Source organism: Physeter macrocephalus, chromosome 9 (assembly GCF_002837175.3).
Source record: "Physeter macrocephalus isolate SW-GA chromosome 9, ASM283717v5, whole genome shotgun sequence".
Taxonomy (NCBI): domain Eukaryota; kingdom Metazoa; phylum Chordata; class Mammalia; order Artiodactyla; family Physeteridae; genus Physeter; species Physeter macrocephalus.
The window spans coordinates 18,329,654-18,351,209 of NC_041222.1; the positions used below are offsets into that span (position 1 = coordinate 18,329,654).

Consider the following 21,556-nt stretch of genomic DNA (forward strand, 5'->3'; position numbering starts at 1 on the left):
GTGTTCATGGTGATGGTTCCAGCCTCCTGTGTTCATGATTCATTATTTGAAAATCAACAAGATTGACATCTGCCTATCTATAAAAAGATGTAATATAAATATTCTATATAATACATATTATATATAGCAATCCATATCCTATAGTTTACTGGCACAAGAAGAACAGGAGAAAGGGCTGGAAGAAAAGGAGGAAGAAACGAGGTAAGAAGGGGAGGAGAAGGTAGATGTGAAGGAGGAAATTACCTTCTTCCTAGGAGTTGTAATATCCATTTCAAACTTTTTTCAATTTTCTTTCCCAAGTAAGGGTCTAAAATTATTACCATCAGTACAGTATATTCACCTCAGCCCATCAATGTTCTTCTATTGGTTCCCGTCCACCATATGAGTCTGTTCATGAATATTCTGTTCTTATTCTACAGAGAGAGGGGCTCAGTTCAGATCCCTCCCAGACAATCACCACTATTTCCAAGAGACCATAACCTTTCTCCAAGCCAAATCAAATCCAGGACTTGTGAGACACCATCGCCTAATTTTCAAATCAACAGGACAGAAGCTAGAAAACAAGCTTTATCTCTTAGAATAAAGTGAAATTCTTGAACTATAGAACTACTACCTTATTTCAGGCAAAAGAAAGATTTGGGGTGAGGAACAGGTATAAATGTGTCTGTCATCAGAAAGAAAAATAGAAATGTCTGAGACAGCTGTAAGTCCAAGTGGAGTTGGTAGATTTTTAAACACACTCCCCAGGCCAAACAAAGAACTTATTTGTGTATGGTGAAGTATGATTTACCAAGGAAGGGGGCTCACTGTCCTATCTGAAACATCCTTTTGAAAGACACCTGCAGCACTATTATGCAATGTAAAGCACCAGGTCATTAAGGGCTCCGTCAATCAAGTTACTGATTCTTCCAGATACGGCTGGTGAATAAAGAAGGCACGTCTCCGTTTCAGACTGAAAGTCACACTCCACCTGCTCCAAGCCCTGGGGTTTTGAAAAAAAGAGAAGTTAACCTAATCTACTTCCATACTAAAAGAAACATTTGGTTCTCAAAGCCAGACTTTAGGAGTTCTTTCATCCAAGCAGAAGCTGATTCTTCAGGTATGTCCGAAAACACTTCTGGATTCCTTTCTCTCTTCATTGTAGGATGATTATTGGTAGAAAAATATGGTACCTACTACCATATTTATTTTGGGGTACAGTTGATTTACAATGCTGTATTAGTTTCAGGTGTACAGCAAAGCAATTCGGTTATACACATATATACCCATTCTTTTTCAGATTCTTTTCCCATATAGATTATTACAGAATATTGAGTTCCCTGTGCTATACAGTAGGTCCTTGTTGATGGTCTATTTCATACACAGTAGCATGTATATGTTAAGCCCAAACTCCTAATTTATCCCTCCCCCACACGTTTCCCCTTGGTAACCATACATTTGTTTTCGAAGTCTGAGTCTTGCTGTTTTGTAAGTTCATTTGTATCATTTTTTTTAGATTCCACATATAAGTGATAATATGATATTTGTCTTTCTCTGTCTGACTTCACGTAGCATGATAATCTCTAGGCCCATCCATGTTGCTGCAAATGGCATTATTTCATTCTTTTTTATGGCTGAAAAATATTCCATTGTAAATATGTACCACATCTTCCATTCCTCTGTCGATGGACATTTAAGTTGCTTCCATGTCTTGGCTATTGTAAATAGTGCTGCAATGAACATGAGTGCTGCATGTATCTTTTAGAATTATGGTTTTCTCCAGATATATGCCCAGGAGTGGGATCATTGGATCATATTGTAGTCTATTTTTAGTTTTTTAAGGAACCTCCACACTGTTCTCCATAGTGGCTGCACCAATTTACGTTCCCACCAACAGTGTAGGAGGGTTCCCTTTTCTCCACCCTTTCTCCAGCATTTATTGTTTGTTGACTTTTTGATGATGGCCATTCTAACTGGTGTGAGGTGATGCCTCATTGTAGTTTTGATTTGCATTTCTCTAATAATTAGTGATGTTCAGTATCTTTTCATGTGCTCTTTGGCCATCTGTATGTCTTCCTTGGAGAAATGTCTGTTTAGGTCTTCTGCCCATTTTTTGATTGGGTTGTTTGTTTTGATATAGAGCTGCATGAGCTGTTTGTATATTTTGGAGATTAATCCCTTTTCGGTTGCTTTATTTGCAAATATTTTCTCCCATTCTGTGGGTTTTTTCATTTTATTTATGGTTTCCTTTGCTGTGCAGAAGCTTTTAAGTTTAATTAGATCCCATTTGTTTATTTTTGTTTTTATTTTTATTACTCTAGGAGGTGGGTCCAAAAAGATCTTGCTGCTATTTATGTCAGAGAGTGTTCTGCCTGTGTTTTCCTCTGAGAGTTTTATACTATTTGGCCTTACATTTAGGTCTTTAATCCATTGTGAGTTTATTTTTGTGTATGGTGTTAGAGAATGTTCTAATTTCATTCTTTTACATGTAGCTGTCCAGTTTTCCCAGCACCACTTATTGAAGAAACGATCTTTTCTCCATTGTGTAGTCTTGCCTCCTTTGTTGTAGATTAAATTGATCAGAGGTGCATGGGTTATTTGTGGGCTTTCTATCTTGTTCCATTGATCTATATTTCTGTTTTTGTGCCAGTACCATACATTACTGTAGCTTTGAAATATAGTCTGAAGTCAGGGAGTCTATTCCTCCAGCTCCATTGTTCTTTCTCAGGATTGCTTTGGCCCAGTACCATATTTAAAAATAAATAATAAAACACATTTCTGAAACTATAGCTAAATAATCAAACCCTAAAAATTTGATTGCTTGCTCATCCATTTATTTCCCCCCACCATTTATTATAAAAATTTTCAGTCAGGCAGCAAATTGAAAGAACCATACAATCAACATCTGTATACAAATCACCTAAATTCTACCATTAACCTTTACTAGACTGGCATTCATTACATACCTAGCTATCCATCCCTCTCTACTATGTATATCATCCTACCTATTTTTAAGGCATTTTAAAGCAAATTTCAGACCCTTATTATTTCCCTCTAAATACTTCACCATGCACATCATTAATAGAGTTCAACAGTTATTTTCTTTGGATGTAAAATTTACATACAATGAAATACACAAATCTTTACTTCTGTTGAGTTTTGATAATGCATACCTCTGTTGTAACCCAAGCTCCTATCAAGATATAGAATATTACCATAACCCCAGATAGTTATCTTTTTCCCCTTTCCAGTCAATCACTATCCCTACTAACTACTCTGGAGATAAACTTTGTTCTGATATTTTTTTCTGACAAAAATTAGATTTGCTTGTTCTAGAATATCATATAAACAGAATCATGCAGTGTGTATCCTTTGTATAAGACTCTTTCACTTAGCATAATGTTGTGGATTAGCCAAGTCAATGCATGCACAAGCAGTAAGTCTTTCCACTTTATTGTTGAGTAGTACGCTATTGTGCGAATATCAATTTGCTTATCCATTCTCCTATGGATTGACACCTGGGCTCTCCAGACTGTGCTGTTACGTTTCTTTTAATTTATTTTGGGTAAGTAACTGGGATGCTGGGTCTTAGCTGTAAGTCATTTTTTTGGTCATTGCTTTATGGATGACAATGTTCATTCTTTTTCAAAGTCTACTTCAGAAAATTTGCAACTGTAAAAGTGCATTTAGTGCCTTTGATTCCTAAGCCTATAGTTTTCATAAACATTACATCTACACACATTATACAACCTGCAAAACAATATGTTTTGCTTTAAATATTCATATATATTTTAAAGAGATTCAGAGGAAAGAAAAAGAACTTTTATATTTACCCCCATAGTTATCATTCTCAATAATTTTCACTTCTTTCTGGGGAGCCAAGTATCATCTTGCATCATTTTCTATCAGCTGAAGAACTTCCTTTTGCACTCATTGTAGTGCAAGTCTGAAGCTGATGAACTCAATTTCATTTTCTCTAAAAATGTATTTACTTTTACTTTGAAGATTATTTTTTCTGGATACAGAATTCTATTTTTTCCAGATTCATTGAAGTATGATTGACAATTATATATGTTTAAAGTGTATGTTTGCTATTCATATACATTGTGAAATTATTACCACAACCAAGCTAATTAACATATCCATCATCGCACATAGTTCCCATGTTTGTATATCTCTGTGTGGTGAGGATACTTGAGATCTACCTCTTTATAAGTTTCAAGTTTACAACACATTATTATTAACGTTAGTCATCGTGTTATGCATTAGATCTCTAGACCTTATTCATCTAATAACTGAAAATTTGTGCCCTTTGATAAGTAGCTTTCCTTTTCCCCCACCCCTAAGCCTTTGGTAACCATCATTCTTCTGTTACTGTGAGTTAAGCTTTTTTTTTTTTTTCCCTTAGATTCCATATGTAAGTGAGATAGTACAACAAGTATCTTTCTGTGTCTGGCTTACTTTACTCAGCATAATGTCCTCCAGTATTATACAGAATATTTTCACTGTGCCCTAAAAATCATCTGAGCTCTGCTTATCCATCTCTCCCACCAAACCCTGGCAACCACTGATCTTTTTACTCTCCCCATAGTTTTACCTTTTCCAAAATATCATAGAGTTGGAATCATGTAGCCTTTTCCGATGGGCCTCTTTTGCTTAGTAATATGCATTTAGGTTCCTCCATGTCTTTCCATAGCTTGACAGCTCATTCATTTCTTTTTAGCAAAGAATACTATTCCATTGCCTAGATAGGTTATTTATCCCTTCACCCACTGAAGGACATTTTGATTACTTCCAAGTTTTGGCCATTTGAATAAAGCTGCTATAAACATCCATGTTCATGTTTTTTGTGGACGTAAGTTTTCAGTTCATCTGGGTTAATATTAAGGATCATGACTGCTGAATCATAAGGTTAAGAGTATGTTTAGGTTTGTAAGAAATTGCCAAACTTTCTCCTAAGTTTCCATATTATTTATTTTCCATACTATTTTGCATTCCTATCAACAATGAGTGAGAGTTCTGGTTCTCCACATCCTTGCCAGCATCTGGTGTTGTCAGTGTTCTAGATTTTTGGCTAGATGTGTAGTACTATCTCACTGTTGTTTTAATTTGCATTTCCCTGATGACATATACTGCAGAGCATATTTTCATGTTTATTTGCCATCTGTGTATCTTCTTTGGTGAATAAATATATATTTTTATGTCTAGTATTACATTAGAATTTCCTTTTGGTTCCTCATAATAGTATCTCTCTTTCTACACTGACATTTCCAATCTTTTCATTTGTTATAAGCATACTTTTCTTTACCTCATTTATTTTAGTCATAAAATCCTACTTTCAAGTCTTTGCAGCTGTTTCTGTTCACTCTCCAACAAAACAAATTTCATCTCGTTCATTTTGAAAGCAAATGCCTAAAGGCTTGTAGTATAAAAAGCAATGAATATATCCCTAAAATTATTTCTAGATATTTAATAGCTACTATATATGTGACTAATAAGGAAAAAAAATTTAATGACTGGCTCCATATCCCACAGTTAGATCCTTCTGCTACAGCTGCTTCCAAATATCTGAGAAGATTGTCCAAGATGGCAGAGTAAAAAGACCCTGAGCTCACCTCCTCTCACGAGCACATCAAAATCACAACTATCTGCAGAACAGCCATCAGTGAAAAGGACTGGAGCCTACCAGAAAAGAGCTACAACTAAAGACATAAAGAAGGAACCACAATGAAATGGGTAGGAGGGGCGGACTTGCGCTATCATCAAATCCTATACCCCTGGGTTGGCAACCACAAACCGGAGAATAATTATATTGCAGAGGTTCTCCCATAAGAGTGACAGTTCTGAGCCCCAAATCAAGATCCTCAGCCCAGGGGTCCTGGACTGGGAAGATGAGCCCCCAGAGCATGTGGTTTGAAGACAAGTGGGGCTTACTTTTTGAGAGCCCTGTAGGACTGGGAGAAATAGAAACTTCACTAGGGTGAAGTGCACACAAAATCTCCCATGCACTGGGACCCAGGGCAAAAGGAGTAATTTGATAGGAACCTGGGCCAAAATGCTGATCTGTGGGGGAGATTGGGGGGTGCACAGCAGCTGTGGCTCACACTGGGGACATAGACTCTGGTGGCAGTCATATTTGGGAGTGTTCTACCTTGTGGACACTGCTGTTGGCATCGTGAGATCCTCCTTCTAGTTCATTAGCACCAAGAGCTGTTTCTACCCAAAAGCCTATAGGCACTAGTACTGGGGACACCTCAGGCCAAACAAACAACTAACTGGGTGGGTACAGAGCCCCATGCATCAACAGACAGGCTGCCTCTAGACACAGCCTTGCCCACCAGTGGGCAGGCACCAGCCCTGCTCTCCAGGAAGCCTGCACTAGCTTCTAGATCAGCCTCACCCACTACGAGGCAGACACAAGAAAACTACAATCCCTCAGAATGTAGACCCAGCCCACCCACAGTAGGCGAGACCCTACCCTGGGACCAGCTGGGCCCTGCCTACTAGCAGCCCAACACAAGCTTTGGGACACCCTGGACTCCATACCCAACTGTGTCAGGAATCAGCCCACCCTCACCAGTGATCTGACACCAGCCCCGGGATCCCTAGGCCCTGCAGCCAGACTCTAGGACCTGGATCTGCCTGTCAGTAGTCCAGCACTAACCACAGGATATGGCTTCACCTGCCAGGGGGTGGACAACAGCCCTGGGGTCTTCTGGACCCTGAGTCTGCCCACCAGTGAGCCACCATAGCCCTGGGGTCCCCTAGAGTTCTGCAGCCAGCCACCTCATGACTAGACCCCAGCCAGCAGCATCTTCACAAAGCAGTGCCTTGCAACCAACTGGGCCAACCAAGCCTACCAGACTGCTCACATAACCCAGAGCAGTCAGAACTATCAGAAAGAGAAATTAAGGAGACAATCCCATTTACCATTGCATCAAAAAGAATAAAATACCCAGGAATAAACCTACCTAAGGAGGCAAAACTAAGGAGGCAAAAGATGTGTACTCAGAAAACCATAAGACACTGATGAAAGAAACTGAAGACAACACAAACAGATGGAACGATAGATAGACTGTGTTCTTGGATTGGAAGCGTTAGTACTGTTAAAAATCACCATTCTACCTAAGGCAATCTAGAGATTCAGTACAATCTCTGTCAATATACCAATGGCATTTTTCACAGAACTAGAACAAATAATTTTAAAATTTGTATGGAAACACAAAAGACCCTGAATAGCCAAAAGAATCTTAAGAAGAACAGAGCTGGAGAAATCATGCACCCAACTTCAGACTATACTACAAAGCTACAGTAATCAAGACAGTATGCTACTGGCACAAAAACAGAAATATAGATCAATGGAACAAGATAGAAAGCCCAGAGATAAACCCACACACCTATGGTCAACCTATGACAAAGGAGGCAAGAATATGCAATGGAGAAAAGACAGTCTCTTCAATAAGTGGTGCTGGGCAAAGTGGACAGCCATATGTAAAAGAATGAAATTAAATCATTCTCTAACAAACAAACACCACAAAAAAATAAACTCAAAATGGATTAAAGACCTAACTGTAAGACCAGATCCTATAAAACTCCTAGAGGAAAACACAGGCAGAACACTCTTTTGCATAAATCACAGCAATAGTTTTTTTTGATCCATCTCCTAACGTAAAGGAAATAGAAGCAAAAATAAGCAAATGGGACCTAATTATATTTGAAAGCTTTTGCACAACAAAGGAAACCACTGAAAAAATAAAAAGAAAGACGACCAACTGAATGGGAGAAAATATTTGCAAACGATGTGACCAATAAGGGATTAATATCCAACATATGTAAACAGCTCATACAACATCAAAAAACAACTTGATTAAAAAATGGAAAGAAGAACTGAATAGAAATTTTTCCAAAGAGAACATGCAGATAGCCAACAGGCATATGAAAAGATACTGAACATCACTAAGAAAAGATACTGAACATCACTAATTATCAGGGAAATGCAAATCAAAACCACGAGCCAGCACCTCACACCTGTCAGAATGGGTATCATCAAAAAGAACACAAATAACAAATGTTGGCAAGAATGTGGAGAAAAGGGAACCCTCATACAGTGTTGGTGGGAATGTAAATTGGTGCAGCCACTCTGGAAAACAGTATGGACGTTTCTCAAAAAACTAAAAATAGAACTACCATATGACCCAGCAATTCTACTCCTGGGTATATATTGAAAAAAACAAAAACACTAATTTGAAAAAAAAATACATGCATCCCAGTGTTCATAGCAGCATTATTTACAATTGCTAAGGTATGAAAGCAACCTAAGTGTCCAACAACAGATGAATGTATAAGGAAGATGTAAAATACATACACACACACAATGGAATACTATTCAGCCACAAAAAATAATGAAAATTTTGCCATTTGCAGCAACATGGATGGACTTGGAGGGCATTATGCTAAGTGCAATAAGTCAGAGAAAGATTGTATGGTATCACTTATATGTGGAATTTAAAAAATACAACAAACTAGTGAATATAACAAAAAAGCAGCAGACTCAGATATAGAGAACAAACTACTGGTTACCAGTGGGGAGAGGGAAGGGAGGAGGGGCAATATAGGGGTAGGGGGGTAAGAGATACAAACTATTAGGTATAAGAGAAACTATAAGGATATCCTGTACAACATGTGTAATATAGAGCCAATATTTTATAATAACTATAAATGGAGTATAACCTTTAAAAATTGTGAATCACTATATTGCATACCTGTGACATATAATATTGTACAGCAACTATACTTCAATGAAGTCTGTAAACAAAAAAGCCAAATATCTGAAAACTTGCTTCTAATGGGATACCAATAAATATATTTTTCTGTGTCCACTAGTTTTGTGTGTCAACTTGGCTAGGATATAATACTCAGTTATTCAGTTAAACACTAATCTAGGTGATGCTGTAAAGATATTTTGTAGATATGGCTAACATCTACAATTAGGTGACTTTAACTGATGTAAATTATCTTCAATAATTTTCGTGGGAATCATTAATTGCCTGAAAACATTAAGAGTAAAACTGAAGTTTCACTAGAGAAAAAGAAATCCCACCTGTGGACTGCAGGTTCACCTCCTGCTCAAGATTTTCTAGCTGGCCAGCCTACCCTAGAAATATATTAACATTAAATAGACATATGTATAAAGAACATATGGAAGGGAGCCCTTATCTTTGTCTGTAGGTGTTGAGGAAAGTGTCCAGGAAAGGTTACATTGAGATTTAAAGGGATTTGAAGGTGGTAGAGATGCTCTTCAGCAAAAGATGGTAGAAGGGCAATGTGCAACTAAGTACGTACATATGCAAGACAGAAGAAAGAGTGTGGAAAAAACCTCTTTGTTCAAGGAAGTCACTACACTGTGGCTGAAACATAGAGCAAGATGAAAAGTGGCAAGAAATGGGACTGAAGTGATGGATTAAAACTTGGTAATAAACTACCCTGAAGGTCCTGCTGAGGATTTTGAATTTTGTTCCCATGGTTATTAGGAAACCCTAGAAGACTTTGGAATAGGGTGATGATATGACCAGATCTGTGTTAATGGGTAATGGTTTGGCAGGGACAGAACAAAAGGTAGGGATATCTGTCATGCTGTTTTTATTCTCACTTTCCCTCTAGATTCAGTTTCAAGCCCTTTTGACCAGTTTGATCTCTCATCAAAGCCCAAGTTCTCCATCTTTTAGAAATGCAGGTCAATAACAAGACTGGATGAATGCTGTTCAGGTTAAGCTTAAATAGTAAGCAGAGGTGGTTTGAGCCAGGTAGGTCCCAGTGGTAGGTCTGGGCATGGAAATTCCAGCATTTGGACAGGTCAGGGCATCAGAGATAATAATGTTTGAGAGCAAGTCATACAAAAGTAACCTCTGATCCTAGAGCAAAGGCTGTTCACTCTTTGCCCTCTGCCCTCTGTTATGCTCCCAGATCTGCATGGTAAGGACAAGGTTCTGGGGAATATGTCTGCAGTCAAAATTTCTAAATTGCACTTTGCCTTTTATTAAGAAAGGTATAGAGTTATCAGGCCTTCTGGGTGGTTCTTACATTATTCATACTTACACAGAGCATCCTAGATGACTCCAAGGCTGTGGAAATTATACCTGAGAAGATAGATACAGAGCAGAGCATGTACCCTTTTGTGTGTTATCAACAATTATTGCATAGCCCAAATGAGAGTGTGAAGTGGTAAAACAAGAACACTTTGGACGTGGGACAGCATGGGAAGAAATTAAATGGAATTACACAGGAAGTGTCCAGATTTCAGTTATTGCCAATGAGGGGAATGAAGAAGGTGTCAATTTTCATTCTGAGTTCCAATGAGGAATTATTCTTCCTACTGAAAGCATCAAAACCCCTCAAAGGTAAACCTGCTAAAGAGTGAAGAGCAGACATTTGAACACATACATCATAGGTAACATGCATACATAGAAATCAATTGATAAAGTCTATACCCAAAGTGAGCACTGAACAAGGGCTTAAGCAAAGATTGATAAAGAGATGATTGATATTTCATGGTTGAATGGCAAGGGAGAAGAACAGGAAGGGACATATGGAAGAAAAGGAGAAGAAAGTTGACCACACCAGAGGAAGAGAACTCAGTGCCCCCAGGTAAAGCCTCTGTCTCTGTGTCAGTGGGAGGCTTCATCTGGCCCACAGCCCAGTCTCTGACCTTGAAGGTTTGTTCCTGCATCAGTCACGAGAGCAGACTGCCAAAATGCCAGCATTGCCAGATCTCAAGACGACTACCTTATGCCAATGTTCTCTGTAAATCTTTGTAGCCAGCACATTCTATCAGCTTCCCTTCAGTGGTTACTGTCAAAAATATAAAGCCCCATAGTTTTATCTCTGCTTACTCATATTTGCATCCGCTTACTGCTCTGATTTTCTCACTCCTGGTTTCAGTCTTACTGCTCCTCTGTCTTTCAAACGTTCCCAGTAAGACCTCTGGAATCCTCCATTACAAACAAATTCTCCCATATTCAGCTTATAATCTATTAATCCTTCCACCTTCCCCACTGAAAATACGGTTTTCCTGTTAGCCCTCTGAAATAAGAGCTGCTCATTCTTCCACATTTCACCTTGTTTGGTGTCAGGAGGTAGGTTTGATGTCTTCTTTGATTCTCAATGCTACTTCGAGATTTTTGTTCACCTATTGTAAAAACTGCTATCCCTACAACCTCTGTCCTCACCCATCACTGTCTTCTTTTGGCTTCAGGGGCCCTCCCCTTCATTCATTGTGGATTCTGGACCCACATAAATTTCTATGTCATGAGAATGTCTTTAATTTCCATGTTGATGAGCCATCCAGCATCTCATACCATTAGCCCTGTGGCCTTCAACTCCACTCCATCTCACTTCAATCTAGTCATTCACTTTTGTGGCCATTCCTCAGACCTTGCCATCATGTGGAATGCTCCTCCTCGTGAAATATAAAGAAATATAAAGTTTCAATTTCTCACATAAATCATCTTCCAGGTCCCTCAATATCTTATTCTGATCTCAAATGTCCTTCAACCTATTTGGTACCTTAAATCATTCATATCTTCCCATTCTATCAATTGTGTTCTAATCTCTCATCTTTTTCTACCCAACCCAGGTCCCATAATGGACCCTCAACTACTTTCTCAGTTCTTTTCTCCCATCTTTCACTTTATCCATCTAATACATACCTACATTTGGTTTAGTATTTTTTCATTTTTTTTCTCCACTTCTATACTTTAATTGTTTAGTGCTTCTAGAAAAAGCAGGCAATGATGCAGACTGAGAACTCTACAAATTCATGCTCTCCAAATTGACCCAAGAGTGGTTCATCAGTCTCCTTATCAGCTCTTGCTCATTTCCCCTTTCTGTTTCTCACTGATGCTCTTTTTAACCTCCCCTCATCTCCACTGCCCCACCCAACACCCGCCTTCTTCATTCTTAGCAATGGTCTTGTGCCTTTCAAGAGTTCTAGAAAACGGAGTCTTCTCAATCCCTCTACCTACCTTATCTACACTCACACCAACTGCTCTCCTGCCATGTAAAAGATTGAGTTGTCCTTCCTCTTGATCACAGCCAACCACTCATCTGAGTCCTGAGTACATCCTCCTCTAGTTCAACTTGCACTTGACTTTTTCAATGGCCCCCTTCCCTCCTGAATTACTTTCATTCCTTCTCCCCAGCCAATAAACATTTTCAAGTTTTTCTCATCCAAAAAAAAGTGAGATTACCTCTTCAATCTTATAGATCCTTTTAATGACTGTCCGATCTGGCTCCTCCTCTTCTAAATCCAAACCGCTGAAACTCCTCAAAAAAAAAAAAAACCAAACCAGACTTCTACTTCCTCACTTTCCACTCACTCTTCAAGACACTGCCACGATGCTACTAAAACTAGCAAGAGCTAGTTATCAATATCTTTGAATTGTTAAATACCTTGTATATCTCTCAATAATTCCAGAATATGTGTGTGTGTGTACCTCCTATCCACACCTCTTCACAAAACTCCAGATTAATATTCAGTACTGGAAAAGTCCTTCAGCGTGTCCCACAAGCACCTCAATGTCAACAGGTACAAAAGTGAACTTATCAGTTCTCTGTTTGAGCCACATCCTCCTTCAGCTTTGCCCATCACAGATGCCGGCACTGCCATTCACAGTCACTGAAGACTAAAACCTAGGAGGCACTTTGACTAACCCACAATCAAGATGCCAATTTGCCATCCTCAATATTTCCATGATATGCTCTCTCTTTTCTACCTCAAATAGCTATTCAAGTTTGTATCCTCATTGTGTTTCACCTATAACACTTCAACAACCCATCTTTGGTTTCTTTGTCTCCAATCTTGCCTGCTACAGTCCATACTGCAGAGTAACCTTGCTGAAAATGCAGATGTGATAATGCCATTTCTGTGATTAAACTCTTCAGTGGTTCCTACAGATATCCTTCATGATCTAGCCCTCGAACAGAATTTTCCCCCATTTCCAGCTTAGTACTTTTCATTCAACAACATCAAATTGCTTATAGCTCCCCCTATACAGTGTTATATTTCTAACTTTGATTCTTTAATTGTACTGAGCTCTCTGCTGAAATGCTCTTCCCCAGCACTTGTCTTTGCCTAACTTACTTTCAAACTTTTAATTTCAAATTCTATATTATTTCCCTCAGAATGAATTTCCAAAATGATTTATCTGTTGTGTCTTCATATATCCTATACATACCTCCACTAAAATGGCCATGGTCAAGACAACTCTATTTTGCCAAATCCAGCAATCAATTGCTCATTATCATGTTCATTAAACTCTGCAACCTTTGGAAGAAAATGGCCATTTTTCCTTTTTTGAGACACATTCTTCTCTTGGCTTTTGCAACATCAGTCTTTTTTCCCCTGACTGATGGTGCTCAGTTTCTTTTGTAAGTCACTCCTTATGGCCTCTAGTATGCATGCTGGAATGCCTCAGAGCTCAATCTTTAGCCCTTTTCTCTTCTATATCTAAAGATATTTCTGAGCAATATCATTCACAACATTTAGATACCAAGTATATTTACTGCCTCTTACATCTATATCTCGTGTGTTGACCTCTCCCCTGAGCTTCAGACCTGGATATTTAATTGCCATCTCAAACTTAACAAGTTCCTAAAAGCACTCTTGATTCATAATCTCCTTCTCCAGTCTTGCCTATCTAAGTTAATGGCTCAGCCCCAAACCTAGCGGCTGTCATTGGACATTCCACGTCTCTTACTCTTCTCTCCAAATATATCTTAAATCTGACCACTATGCATTATCTCCACTGCTACATACCAGTCCTGGTCGCCATCTTCTTTTATCTGCAATGGCCTCCTACCTGTCTCCTTGTTTCCATCTTGGCCCCTGCTGTCCGTTCTCTGCCTTGCATAAAGTTAAATTAAATCATACATTAGGTTGTATAAAACCCTTGCATAAAACACTCCAATAGCTTCTAATTTTACTTAGAATAAAAACCAAACTCCTTAATCATGACCTGCACAGCCCCAGTGGTCTGGCCCCTTCCTCTGTCCTTGACCTTATTTCCCTGCACTAGTTTCCACATTTGCTAGGCTCTAACCACACTAGCCTTCTTTCTGTTCCTTTCCCCTCTCTTCCCATACCTTCCTACCTCAACTGCCTTCGCATTTGTGTTCCTTCTTTCTGGCATAATTTTCCTTCTCTTCATTGTATCCCTGTCCTAACTACTCTTTCTAAAATACCTCAACCCTCTACTCCATTCAGCCTCTATTCAACTATCACCATATTTGTCTATATAACACCATGCTCTGAAATAATCATATTTCTAATCACATTTGTATGTTTCCTTATTTAATTTTTGTTAAGATCTATGTGAGCAAGGATCTTATCTGTCTTGTCACTGCTGTATCCGCAGGGCCTAATGCCTGGAATATTGTAGGTATAAGTGCTTTCCCCTCTGACCCTTCACACGATAGATCCTGAGTTTCTTGAAGCCACCCTAGTGACTTTAGCACAATGCCTGACACACAAGGTTGCTGAAATGTTAATTAAATGAATGAGTGAATGAATACACAAACATGAGTAAACTTATGCTAGCTACACTGGCTTCATATTTTCACTTGTCACTCAGAAAAAGAAAATTGGGAGGTGACACCAGAACTCACTGTAACTTATGGTATATCATATACAAGCATGCCCAAGTCAACTGTGAATTAGCCATATAGTTCTCATTCCAGGATGAGGATTTAATCACATTGAATCCCTTTGTTGTCTGTTGTAAAACTCTGAATTAGAAAATGTCTGCAGACAGAGGGATAGAGAGACATCTGGTTTGGGAGGTTTATGCCTTGCCTTGGCTACTCTGGGTCGCAGAGATGGCTAACCACATAAACATCTTCCTCATAGAAGGCTGAGTGAAATCCATGCCTGCCACAGTGCCATGTCTTATCATTTCACTGAAGTTATCCATTTGTGAGTCCAATGGACTGGTTACATTCTTTTGTTACTTGTTTTCCTCTGGTTGATGCTTTTTAATCTAAAGAGTAACCATGAATAACCACTGTGGTGGTTCCACACCCATCGGAGAGGTTATCCAAGGAGATATAATTTGGAGAAAAAGAAATAATTTGGCACCTAGGTCCATCCCTTGGATAGGGAAAAAGCAGTGGAAACATATGGAAAAATTGCCAGGAAAACCCCATTTTCCATAATCAACAAGTTGACCAGAAGTTTGCCTTGGGTTTACTAGAGCACGCTAATTTCATGACAAGAATTTCCTTCCTAATTAGTCTGAAGGGGAGGAAGAGAGTCCTTTTTCACAGCCCTTGGTGAGTCTTTCATCCACACCATGCCTGCTTATGGACTTGAGAGAAGATCTCATCATTTTGTGGATTTTGCCCAGTTGGAAGGAGGCAGGGTCATGTGGGGGAAAGCCTTGATGTGTGGGTGTCAGCGAGGTGCTAATTAGAACCTTCTTGAGTAGTCATCTCTGTCCCCATTAAAGGTAACTCTATTCTTCTAGTTCCAGTTCCAAAAGCCTTGGAGTCATCCTTGGTTCCTCTCTTTTTCTCATACTCCTTATCCCATCCATCTGCAAATACTATCGGCTCTACCTTTCAAATATGTCACAAGTCCAACCATTTTTTCTCTCTTAGCCGCCACTTAAGTCTAAGCAACCATCCTGTCTTACCTGGATTATTGCAAAAGGCTGGTACACAGTCTCCATGCTCTTAGCAGACACAGTGATCTTTTTCAAGCACAAGTCAGATCATGTCACTCTTCTTAAAACCCTCCAGTGGCTTCTATCCCACTCAGAATAAAAGCCAACATCTTTACAATGGTCTACATAGCCCTAGATGCTCAGGCCCCTATAATCTCTTTGATCTCATCTCCTACTTGTCTCTTGCTCATTCACTCCACTCCAGACTCTCTGCCCCTTGTTGTTCTTCAAACACACCAGCCATACTCCTACCTCAGGGCCTTTGCACTTACTATTTATTTCTGCCAGAAATACTCTTCCCCAGAGGTCAGCAAGGCTCACTCCCTCATCTCTTTTATGTCTTTACTCAAAGCCTCTGCCTTGGTGAGACCCTTCCTATTGGATGGACAAATGTCCATTATCCTACAAACACTCCCCTTTCTATGCTTTTTTGTTCATAGAACTTCTCTCCATCTGGCATATATATTCTATTTATTGTTTATAACTCCCAAGAGAATGTTATTTTCCACAAAGGCATTGGTTATATGTGTTTTGTCTGATTCTGTACCCTCAACACCCAGAACACTTGTAACAGACGAGGCAGCCAATAACCCCTTATTGAATAAATGAACCCTCTGAGGACTGAATGGAATAATGTATGTAGCATACATAGCAAATGGTAAGTGTCCAAAAAATATTAATTTCTATCCTCATCCCCTCTCATATTGACTACAATATCTGCCATAGTGATTGTTTAGAATGGCATATCACTATGGAAACATAAAAATATTCCCAAAGGAATTTGTCTTAATCATAGATGAGTGATTTATATGGCATTATTTATAGAATCAAAGGCCATCCAGATATATTCTTTGGTCAAAATAATAAGACATTGATAAATTTATATGTAATCCAGCCTGCATGAGTGCTAGCAGTGACAAATAATAAATAAAAAGTTCAAATATCTAGACTTTACTGAGAATGAGAGGAAAAAACTTATGGGTAATTTTCATATTACACGGTAAGAAGGAAAATACGTGGGTTCAACCCCCAGCCTACCTCTCTCATTGGCTGTGTTCCTTGGGCAGGAAATTTTAGATTCTCAGAGCCTTAGCTTTTTCATTTAGAGGATGGGAGTATGATATTCCCCTTCTTGGGGTGTTTCAGGGATTACAGAAATAACACATGTGAAAGGATGTATCCCAGAGTTTACTGATGGAAAACAACAGAAGTTAATTTTCACTAACCAAAAGTCTTGTCCTGATCCTATTTTTTCTTCATCTATAGACAACAACTGAAGGGCAGTATGGTCACCTAGAAGAGGGCTTGCTCTGTGTGTGCATGTTATACCCTCCCTCTACAGTAAAAACAGCTGAGCGCTTACTCTTGACCAGATGCTGATTCTCTCTTCTGATATCTTTAACAAGCGTAGGAGGTGTATATAGTTACCACTGTCTAGATGCAGAAACCAAGGGCCAGAGTGATTAAGTCCCTCAACCAATATCACACACAGACAGTAATTGGCTGAGCCTAGGCTCCTGACACTGTGCCCTGAGCTGTGTCCACTACACTACAGAGTGGTCAGTGTAGGAGCCAGAACCATCCAGAAGCCTCACAAGGCTGCTCTGCTTGTGGTTTGGTTTATTTCCCAGAGTATAAGCACCTCCAAATAGCATCTCTGAGTGATTCCTCCCTGTACTCACAGCACCTAGCACTGGGTATGGCACATGGTAAATGCTTGATAATTGTTTGCAGATTGATGGAATGAACACGACCTGAATTATTCATCAGAAGACAGGGATTACTGAACCCCTACAATGGGCTCAGGACAAGCCTCTTCAGGTTGCACTAGAGCAGCCTGGGAATCTGGACACCCAGCTAACCTGAAAAGCCTTCATGACATGGTCTGGGGGTCCAACTAACATCAACCTGTCACCTCCCCTCGGCCAACTCAGCACTTACTGCCCAGGGCCAGGCCCTCAACCTGAGAATGTTGCACAGATGATGCCATCCCTGGTAAATCCAATAGACCATTTCAAGGTACAAGAAGCTATTTCAGCTCAGGTTCTAGACACATGGCTGTTACATGATACCAGTTATTATGAACAACCATCATCATAAAATTGAGCTTCCATAGAGCAAATTATAGTTTTCAAAGTTCTTTCACATTCATTGCTTCTAATTCTCACAATAACTGTTCAAGGTAGTTCTGATTCACCCCATTTCACATCTGAGTGGTCTGAGTCTCAGAGAGACAAAGTATCTTGCCAAAGAAGACACAGATGAAAACAGTAACTTTGCTTATTTAGAGCCTGCTCTGGGCCATACACTCTGAGAAGCACATCACTTACATTATCCCTTTTAATCTTCGCAGTGGCCTTATGACGTAGGTAACACCGTGTTTCATATATTTCATAGGAGAAAAATGAAGCTTAAATTTCTCAAGGTTGCACAATTGCTAAGAGATGAGGCCAAGATGAACACTCAGACCAGAGCCTGCCCTTTTGCCCACTTTGCTCTGCTGCCCAGTGTGGTGCAGTAGTAGCCTAAGAAAGGAAAGATCCCAACTCTCACGTCCTGACTTGACAAGCAGGAGAAGTCTGGAAATCTGTGGTTTAATCTCAGGTACTGCACTCCTTCATTTTTCTCCTCATATTTGAATCTTGCATTTGGAACTTTCTTTGGTAACTCTGGGTGGAATTTCTCTAAGTGATTTTTCTTAAAAATTAATGGCTAATTTCACACTCCTCTAATTCATCTTATGATGATGAACTCACCTTCCTAAATACAGTTTTCACTATGTCACTTTCTAGTTCAACACAATGAATGGCTCCTTATTCCTTCCTATGTGAAATCCAAGTTCCTTACCTAGCTTTACCTAACCGTCTCAATGTATCATCCACCTGTTCCCATCACACCCCCTCTTCATCAGCAGGCTCCTCCTTCCCCTAAGAAGTCTTCTCTTACTGCCTCTTCCTGCCTTAAACCAGTGACTCTCAGGGACCATCAGCATTAAAAAAAAAAAAAAAAAAAAAGTTTTGGCAAACCACACACTTATTTTTTCAAAGTATGGAACTGGAAGAAACAGTGGCTTTATGGTCTCACAATCATTTCACAAAATAAAGAAAAAATTAAAGAAAAACACTAAAGGACAAATAATAGGATCAAAATAAAGAACTGCCAAAAGGAAAGAGAGGAGGAGCTTCAAGATGGCAGAAGAGTAAGACGTGGAGATCACCTTCCTCCCCACAAATACATCAGAAATACATCTACATGTGGAACAAGTCCTACAGAACACCTACTGAACGCTGGCAGAAGACCTCAGACCTCCGAAAAGGCAAGAAACTCCCCACGTACCTGGGTAGGGCAAAAGAAAAAAGAAAACACAGAGACAAAAGAATAGGGATGGGACCTGCACCTCTGGGAGGGAGCTGTGAAGGAGGAAAGGTTTCCACACACTAGGAAGCCCCTTCGCGGTGGAGACTGCGTGTGGTGGAGGGGGAAGCTTCGGAGCCACGGAGGAGAGCACAGCCACAGGGGTGCAGAGGGCAAAGCGGAGAGATTCCCGCACAGAGGATCGGTGCCGACCAGCACTCACCAGCCCGAGAGGCTTGTCTGCTCACCCGCGGCTGGGAGCTGAGGCTGGGGCTTCGGAGGTCAGATCCCAAGGAGAGGACTGGGGTTGGCTGTGTGATCACAGCCTGAAGGGGCTAGTGCGCCACAGCTAGCCAGGAGGGAGTCCGGGAAAAGGTCTGGAGCTGCCCAAGAGACTTTTTCTTGCCTCTTTTTGTTTCCTGGTGCGCGAGGAGAGGGGATTAAGCGCGCCACTTAAAGGAGCTCCAGAGATGGGCGTGACTCACGGCTATCAGCGCGGACCACAGAGATGGGCATGAGACGCTAAGGCTGCTGCTGCCGCCACCAAGAAGCCTGTGTGCAAGCACAGGTCACTATCCACACCTCCCCTCGTGGGAGCCTGTGCATCCCGCCACTGCCAGGGTCCCGTGATCCATGGACAACTTCCCTGGGAGAACGTACGGCGCGCCTCAGGCTGGTGCAACGTCATGCCGACCTCTGCCGCCGCAGGCTCTCCCCGAACTCCGTACCCCTCCCTCCCCCCGGCCTGAGTGAGCCAGAGCCCCCGAATCATCTGCTCCTTTAACCCCGTCCTATCTGAGCAAAGAACAGACGCCCTCAGGCGACCTACATGCAGAGGCGAGGCCAAATCCAAAGCTGAACCCGGGGAGCTGTGTGAACAAAGAAGAGAAAGAGAAATTTCTCCCAGCAGCCTCAGGAGCAGTGGATTAAAGCTCCACAATCAACTTGATGTACCCTGCATCTGTGAAATACCTGAACAGACAACGAATCATCCCACACTGAGGAGGTGGACTTTGGGAGCAATGATATATATATATATTTTTTCCCTTTTTCTCTTTTTGTGAGTGTGTATGTGTATGCTTCTGTGTGTGATTTTGTCTGTATAGCTTTGCTTTTACCATTTGTCCTAGGGTTCTGTCTGTCTGTTTTTTTGCTCCTTTTTTTTTTTAGTATAGTTTTTAGCACTTGTTATCATTGGTGGATTTGTTTTTTTGGTTTGGTTGCTCTCTTCTTTTTTTTTTTTATTACTTAAAAATTTTTTTAATAGTTTTTTTTATTTTAATAACTTTATTTTATTTTATTTTATCTTCTTCTTTCTTTCTTTTTTTTTCTCCCTTTTATTCAGAGCCATGTGGATAACAGGCTCTTGGTGGTCCAGCCAGGTGTCAGGGCTGTGCCTCTGAGGTGGGAGAGCCAAGTTCAGGACACTGGTACACAAGAGACCTCCCAGTTCCACGTCATATCAAATGGCGCAAATCTCCCAGAGATCTCCACCTCAACGCCAAGACTCAGCTCCACTCAATGACCAGGAAGCTACAGTGCTGGACACCCTATGCCAAACAACTAGCATGACAGGAACACAACACCACCCATCAGCAGAGAGGCTGGCAAAAATCATAATAAGGCCACAAACACCCTAAAACCCACCACGAGACGTGGACCTCCCCACCAGAAAGACAAGATCCAGCCTCATCCACCAGAACACAGGCACTAGTCCACTCCACCAGGAAGCCTACACAACCCACTGAACCAACCTTAGCCACTAGGGACAGACACCAAAAACAACGGGAACTATGAACCTGCAGCCTGAGAAAAGGAGACCCCAAACACAGCAAGTTAAGCAAAATAAGAAGACAGAAACACAGAGCAGATGAAGGAGCAAGGCAAAAACCCACCAGGCCTAACAAATGAAGAGGAAATAGGCAGTCTATCTGAAAAAGAATTCAGAATAATGATAGTAAAGATGACCCAAAATCTTGGAAATAGAATGGAGAAAATACAAGAAATGTTTAACAAGGGCCTAGAAGAACTAAAGAGCAAAAAAACAGTGATAAACAAAACAATAAATGAAATTAAAAACTCTCTAGAAGGGATGAATAGAATAACTGAGGCAGAAGAACAGATAAGTGACCTGGAAGATAAAATAGTGGAAATAACTACTGCAGAGCAGAATAAAGAAAAAAGAATGAAAAGAATTGAGGACAGTCTCAGAGACCTCTGGGACAACATTAAACGCACCAACATTTGAATTATAGGGGTCCCAGAAGAAGAAGAGGAGACCCACTTCAGACCTAGGGACACATACAAACTGAAAGTGAGGGGATGGAAAAAGATATTCCATGCAACTGGAAATCAAAAGAAAGCTGGAGTAGCAATTCTCATATCAGACAAATAGCCTTTAAAACAAAGACTATTAAAAGAGACAAAGGAGGACACTACATAATGATCATAATGATCAATCCAAGAAGAAGATATAACAATTGTAAATATTTATGCACCCAACATAG

General features: G+C 40.2%; 3 long non-coding RNA genes across 8 annotated transcripts in view; 2 read left to right on the forward strand and 1 right to left on the reverse strand.

Annotated features, from left to right (window-relative positions):
• LOC114486853 (uncharacterized) overlaps positions 1–21,556 on the forward strand; it is a 170,833-nt gene that overhangs the window by 137,496 nt on the left and 11,781 nt on the right. The window lies entirely within an intron of this gene.
• LOC112065527 (uncharacterized) overlaps positions 1–21,556 on the reverse strand; it is a 544,628-nt gene that overhangs the window by 71,112 nt on the left and 451,960 nt on the right. The gene's annotated exons all lie outside the window — the stretch shown is intronic.
• The window catches only part of LOC114486854 (uncharacterized), a 34,827-nt gene that overhangs the window by 6,841 nt on the left and 6,430 nt on the right, over positions 1–21,556 (forward strand). For 2 of the 5 annotated variants that reach the window (XR_003681169.2, XR_003681171.2), the window contains 2 exons: positions 2–1,099; positions 5,515–8,565. This is a non-coding gene — a long non-coding RNA (uncharacterized lncRNA). Of the gene's footprint in view, position 1; positions 1,100–5,514; positions 8,566–21,556 lie in introns of those variants that run through there. The other 3 variants (XR_008618185.1, XR_003681170.2, XR_003681172.2) reach the window with 3 other exon arrangements.